Source organism: Miscanthus floridulus, chromosome 4, assembly GCF_019320115.1.
Source record: "Miscanthus floridulus cultivar M001 chromosome 4, ASM1932011v1, whole genome shotgun sequence".
In the NCBI taxonomy this organism is placed as follows: Eukaryota; Viridiplantae; Streptophyta; class Magnoliopsida; order Poales; family Poaceae; genus Miscanthus; species Miscanthus floridulus.
The window spans coordinates 115,480,616-115,488,106 of record NC_089583.1 but is presented as its reverse complement, the minus strand read 5'-3'; the positions used below and the strand labels follow the sequence as shown (position 1 = coordinate 115,488,106).

At 46.8% G+C, this 7,491-nt stretch overlaps 1 pseudogene; it reads right to left on the bottom strand.

Moving 5' to 3' along the window:
• Window positions 1-2,079: 2,079 nt before the first annotated feature.
• Window positions 2,080-7,483, bottom strand: LOC136549149 (uncharacterized; annotated as a pseudogene).
• Window positions 7,484-7,491: the final 8 nt, after the last annotated feature.

Here is a 7,491-nt window from a genome sequence, read left to right as displayed (position 1 = left end):
GGAGAGGACGACATCCACGAGAGCACTTCGAGCGGTGGGTTCCACCTCCCCCTAACCCCCCCTCCAATGACGACTAAAGAGAAACACTTAGCCATAGTTAGACGACTCGAGGAACCTCCTCTGTGTGATTGCGGAGATTGAGCTGTGATAAACCTTAAGAATACGTTGGAGTTTGTGTGTTCAAACAAGTATGAAGTAAGTGCAAAGTGTATGTGTTGAAATATTGAGCTATATATGTTCATGTACTAATGTCACGTTTTTTAGGTGTATTCAATGGTGAAGTGTCGTTTCAAGAAGTGGTTGTATGGTCCTAAGAACAAATGGCTCAAAGAACCTCCAAAGGCAAAGCAAAAGAAGAAAGAAAGATTAATTTACAAAGCACCTCCAGTCAAGTACGAATGTAGTATTAAATCCAACTACGGTCTAGTCCCCTCGAAGCTTAAAATAGGCCATTATTGTGGCCATATGGTTGACTATGATGAGGTTGGTTATTTTTGTGGTAACCATAAAATCGTATTTTATTTCTTTTGCTAAGACATATATAATATAATTTTTCGTATGAACAGGACACTAAAAAATACAGGTGAAAATGTTATGATGGTCAAGCTAAGTTCTTAGATGAACTGAAGGAGAAGCAAGTAATTACACAGAAGAGAGGATATGGACCTGACTATGTCAACCTTTTCGTTAAACATCACAAAGATAAGATGCGTGAGTTTGCTAGACAATATGATATTTATAACCCGATTGACGTTGGGCTTGACAAATGGGGATTAGAGAGACGGACGACGTTAGAGGAGGAGAGGGTAAGGAAAGAGGCAATGGAGGAGACAATAGTATAGATGCAGGTCTTGAACGAGCATGTTATTGCATTATGTGCCAGTGAGTGTTTGAAAGCCTTTTTTGGTTGCTTGATTTTAAATGTAATATAATCGCGTTGCTAACTGATTGTATTTTATACATGAAGGGATTGGATGCAGCGAGGAACATGCTGCAGAGGTGGCTCGTGCAAGATACGAGAAAAAAAAGTTAGATGAGTACACAAAGCGAGCCGGTCGTACCATTGAATCACCGATTGTGTTGTCTGATGAGGGAGACGAGGATGAGGACGACACTGCCAGACTCAGCGAGCTCATTGCTCTAGCAGAGGTGGGCTTGTAGGCGGAGGAGGCTAAAGACAACACTGGTAGACTGAGCGAGCTCATCGCTCTAGCAAAGACGGGCTTGTAAGCGGAGAAGGTTGATGATGACACTGCTAGACTGAGCGAGCTCATTGCTCTAGTAGAGGTGGGCTTACAGGCGGAGGAGGATGACGACGTGTTCTTCACTTAGGCCGCAGATGAAGTGAAGACCGCTTACTACAGGCGAAAGGCAGATCAGGGCAATACAGGTGAGCCTAGCCACAGCAACAGGATAGTGGTTGGGGATTGGTACTCGGACGATGAGTTGCTTACTCCGTATGTTTCTGACTGAGGGTTTTTGATTGCGCCTTCTGTTAGTTCCATACTTTATTAATGATCAATGTAGCTATGTACTAGAAATTCCATTGTGTTGTCTTATATTTCATTTGAACTACTGATGTATTGTACCCATGTATCATATACTTGGATTACCCGTGTTCGATCTTAAGTGATCACATCTGTTTGTATCATGCATTGAGAATTTCTAAAACGAACGTAATCGAGTGAAATTATCTTAAATACAGTGCTATAGCTCACTAGTTCAGCCGCGCCATAGCCTAAGTTCTGTCGCGCCATAGTCCACAGCACGTCAGTGATGCGAGCAGAAACCGACCAGCCTTAATTGAGCTATTGTCGGTGCTGTAAAAAACTGCAAGTGCTCTCGCGACCGTGCGCAAGTTGAAACGAATATGAAGCAATAAATGGACGGTAAGTTGCCACATAACATTTTTATTAGTTTATGATTTTGTAAGTTTTCGATGATAATATTCATTCGATATAAGTTTAACGTAACGAACTAAGTCCTAGGAATGTAAGGATCCCTCGAACGCCTCTCAGAAACCTCATCGTCCGATAGAAGAAGGAGGTCATCGTACTCCACCTCAAGAAAGGGATACATCTAGTGCGGCGTGGGAGGAGTCATCCTGTTACAAATTGATAAACAAAGGGTTAGAGTATTCAAATTAACAATATTTAGATTAATATTATGTAGCATTGTAAAATTTGAACTACTTGTTATGCAATACGAACATAATATGAAAGCACCTGCTGCCCTCGTCTTCTATGCCTGCTAGCCTTGTGACCAGATTGTTTGCAAACGGAGCAAAGATTTCTGCCACGGGGCTCGTGAAGTCTCCCCCGCCGTACATGTCTTCGCCGTACCCTCTCATAGCGTCCATGTCCTCCTTGAGTCGCTTCTTCTTCCTCCTACCCTTCCCTACCTTCATTAGATCCAGATACGGCACGTAGTCATAACCATTATAAGATGGCTACTGTGTGGGGTCAAGGTATGGCTCGAAGCTTATCTTCTAAATACTAACTGTGTTCGAACGGAGATACAAGGGTGACATATATGGCAGATCCTCATAGTTGTACCCGCGAACCCTGCAGGTCGTGATCATATAAGAGCAAGGGGCATGAATGATCTGAGGGACGTTGCAACTGCACTCTTCCTTTTCAAGATTAACTCGGTAGTTTTGTCCACCATAACGTTCACCGTCCAAGCTTGTGCCTCCTTTGCCCCGTACACTAAAGATATGGCGGCGTGGTCCATACGGCTCAGCGGTGTGCTGCTTGGCCAATTCCTCGGGCTCCTTCAAATGTTCAGCTCTGACCTTTTCCAAAATGCCTCTGCTCAGCTATATTCCTCTGCGTAAGTTCCCACCTCTTCATAAAATATTCGTTGCACTTATGAAAGGAGAACTCAATAATTCCAGACACAGGCAACGATCGAACTCCGGTGAATACACGGTTGAAGGACTCTAGGGAGTTAGTGGTCGTGATGCCATACCTGAAACCCCCTCGTCATATGCTAACGCCCATTGAGCCTTCTATTCCATGTGCGCCTTTAACTAGGCCTTTTCCGCTTTATTTATCATCTTGTCTAGTTCTCTCTTTGTCTCCTTGAACGGGTGCTCTATACGTACACAACATAGAGCCTTTACCTTGTCACATACCTCCTGCTTTCACTGATGCCGCCAGAAATTAGCGGCAAAGTATATCATGCACCATCTATGTACTAGAGGTGGGAACCCATCTATATGTTCAGCTGTAGCATTAAGAAGCCCTGTGTGATGGTCTGAGATCAAACATATAGTGCGAGATGGGCCAAATGCTTGTACACATAGAAGCCGTATGAACCATGACCATGATTCATTGTTGTCTCCCTCTGCCAAAGCAAAAGCCACGAGTACTATCTGGTCCTCAGGATCAACAGCAGCAACCATCATCAAGGTGTCCCTATACTTTCCTGTCAGGAAAGTGCCATCAACATGTACGACTGGCCGACAAAACTGGAATGCATGTTTTATTTACGCGAACGACTAGAACACACGATAGAGGACATGCATCAATGGGTCCCGAAAACACATCCCTCTGGTGTCCACAAACCATTTCAAGCCAGGTTTGTAGTAATGTATTGCACATAAGATGCGGGGCACCCTGTTGTACGCTTCCTCCCAACTACCCCATCGAATCGCCAGAGTAATTTGCTTGGCACGCTAAGCCTTTCCGTACGTCACATCGTACTTAACGAATTCAGATATGGACTATTATAAAGAAGACACCGAAATATCGTTATTATCATCAACGGGCCCCAATATACGATGGGTAAGGTAACGTGCAGTGAGCTACTGATGATTTTCCTTTCCCCTATTGTCTAGGCAAGTGTGGAGTTCGACAACTTTAGTTATCCTTCACTTGCCATCACTCTGTCTCTTTCTTGCATTTAACCTCCACATACAGCCGTTTTTGCATATCACATGGTACATTAACTCCTGGTCCGAATGAGTGACGGTGTACGACCTATGGTGGTACATAGTATAGTCTTGAAGGAAGAGTTTTATCTCTGACATTATGTTGAATATCATCCTCTTCCTAAGGGTTTCTTTCTCATGGTCATACAATGATTTCCTATATATCTGGAGACCGGTATCACAAACTACCATATCCGTCATGCTGACATTCCTATAGTTCAGAACGCCTCTAAAAGGTACGTTCTTGGACCTTAGTTGCTTAAGCTCAGTCATTGTGTAAGGTGGTGGTGGAGCATACTGCTGCGCTTCGCTAATTCTGGCTCATGAATTATAGGGGGTATCATCTGCAGCTAAATCTATGACTAGTCTACCTTGAGCCTAGACACCATGCAAAACCACAGTTGGTACTGGTAATGGCATAGTATGAACCGGTACTAGTATGATATCAGCCGATGTTGGCATAGCATCTGTACCTCCTTGGTCATCATCAGAATCGTCTGAATCACTGCTAACTACATCACCGATCCTGTCCTCCTCCTGCTCCTCCTCTTTCCGTTCGAACTCATTCACATCGAAGTCATTGCTTATACAACCTACTGCAGTTGAATGAAACTGTTCCTACGTCAACTGACGGTCCAAATCCATGTTATTTTGAGTCGCTTCCCCTTCGACTCCTAATTTTTGTTCATTGCCTCCAAAACCATCAATGGACGGGCCGTCCTGAACACACTGCATCATGTACCTATTCTCCATCACCACCTCAGCCATGGACACATTAGAACCTTAGAGAACCATAGTGTAGCGGGATCAGTGAGCAGGGTCGCGTAAGGGCATGATGACATAGTGTGCCCTAGTATTCCCAGTATCAAACCTCCCCTTCAGTGTGAAATCACCGTCAAACTTTGCATTCAAACGGACACAAAGGTCGTTGAAGCTAGGAGGTTCATCAAACCATTCCAATTCTTCTTTCTTATCCTCAAACATACCATCTTCTCTCCTAACACTTTCTCCGTATAAAACTCTAACACAACAATCCATCTGTAAAAGCATTTTAACAAACTTCATCAAGTCGTCGAATTCGTCGTACGTAATGTCCATAGTAATATTAATACATATTCTAACTATAACTATACTAACTAATCTAATATTAACATCTATACAAGGCTAACTACAACAACTAATTAGACTAAATCCAATGTATAACTAGACTCAATAACTGTACTAACTAAACTACCTAATTTTACTATCTATACTAACTTACTATATTACCTATACTAACTAAACTAACTAACTTTATTAACTATACTTTACTAATTTTACTAACTTTATCAACTATACTAACTACATGAGGGGAGTACCTTGTGGTAGCGGCGCTCGTCCTTGCGGCGGTGGCGTGCTAGACCGGGCTGGGAGGCGCGGGCGCAGGCCTCGGCGGACAGCCGCCGTGCGTGCCCGGAGGGGGTGGCGCGCCGGCATGTGGGCGCGGCGGCCGCACCGGGCGGCCAGCGGCCGTGTCGTGCCGGCGGTCGGCGTGCTCGGCTGCGGGCAAGGGCGCGTGCGCAGCGGCGGGCAGGGCCGACGTGCTCGGCTGCGGGCTGGCGCGGGCGGACGCGGGGGTTTTATTCGGCTCTATCGCGCCACGGATCAGGGCGCGGCACTGCCGCGCCAAGATCGGTGGCGCGACAAACCCAGCCACGTCACCGGTCAGCGATTCCGGTCGTCGCCACGTCAGCCCGCTGTCGTACCACCATGCATGGCGCGGCACAGGCTTTTGGCCGCGCCTACGTCATGGTAATAGGCGCGGCCAAAAGTGTTAGCTTAGAAAAAACAGATAGTGTTAGATCTAAAATTAGTTTTCAAAAAGTATTAAAATTAAAAAAAAATCAAGGCTTCAGATCCAGCAAAAGCGAACTCATACGCAAACAAAGAAAGGAGGATAATTACAAACCATGATAAGGGGGAAGTCCATCTTGCGCACGTCGCCGTGGCTCCATCGTCATCGTCGAATATTGCCAGGAATTGTCGTCGATCTGATCTATATATTCCTGTGCTCAGTTGATTGGACGAGCAACAGACACAAAGAAAGAAAACAGACCGCATAAAAATCTTGGGCGAGAAGTGTGAACAATGGTAGCTGGGGCTACGTGTATAAAACCGTTCATGTCACCTGCCACGGTGGCAAAATACGTCATGTGACCGACGTGTGATTGTAGACGCACACATTCAACAAGTTTATGCATCTATTTGCATATTTTCCAATTTGATGGACCAAAACGATACAACCATTAAGTTGTTGTAGGGTGAGTGCAATTTACTCAAAACAAAATCGGAAGAGGCGGTCAAAAATTTGAAACTGGAAATACAGGATGTCGATGTGGATAATGGTCAAGTACCGAGAAGAAGATTGAGAGAGTAACTAATATCGAGAAGAAGATTGAGGGAGTGGATTTTCAACATGCATGTATGCCATGGGAAGGGTGTCAAGATTCGCAAGGTCACGAGAACTTGGGCAGACGTCTGGGTGAGAGGGATGGGGCATCAAGTGGGGACGTTTCGAGATGTCGAACGGGAGCAGTGGTGGACACTTGATCCAGCACGGTGACGGACGAGGTGGCTGCAGTCGGTGCCATGGCATGGGGCGACGCCGACGCAGTGGTAGATGAGGGAGCGTGCGGAGGCTAGTGTTGTGGTAAGGGGCGACCAGGGTGGGGGCAAAGCTGGTCGGGGCTACAGGTGCCGGGGCCGAGGGCGCCTCGCCGGTGAAGGAGGAGGCGCAGGGAGCAGGTTAGCAACGGTGCATTGGGCGGAAGTGACGCGGCGCACGGAAGAAGGCTGGGAGAGAAATTGATTTAGAAAAATCTAATCAACGATGCAACGGAGCCAATCGACGGCCATGACAAGGACCTGCTATGAAAGGTTTTAAGCCTAATACCCTTGTAAAATACAGGTATGGAAAATTATACGGGATGGCAGGAAAAAAAAACTGTTTGGATCATCAGTTTCCATAATAAATTTACAACCGGTTTAGGCTATTACATCCGGAAAAAGAAACAGACCTCCCGTGGCCACACTTTTTTTCCATAGTTATCGGGCTCGTCTCTCTCATCTCGGATGCCAACCTGATTGGACGTGGCCATGTCGGCGTCGGCGGTGACGTCCTGCTTGTCTCTGCTAGCCTTCTTGGCACCGCCGCAGCCGCCGATGCAGAGTGAGCAACTTCTTCCACCGGCTGGACCGGTCGCTTGTTGACGGAGGAGGCCCTCTCGTCGTCGTCGTTGGCGCCGCCGCCACAGAGCTCGTCGAGAAGCGTGGTGGGCAGCCGTGCGGCGGCGAAGCAGCTTGGGCTGTCCTTGAGATGAAGGATCCTGCCCTTGGAGAAGAGCTGGGTGGCCGCCATCATGCGCAGGCTCATTGGCCGGTTCTGCTTCTGCACCGGCGGCACCGCGAAGTCGCTGAGAAGGAGATGCGCGGGCCCAGCGCGGCCGGTGGCTGCGGGCAGCTGCAGAACCCCGCGGCGCCGTAAGGGTTGTACATGTTGATGCACGCCATCGCGCGGC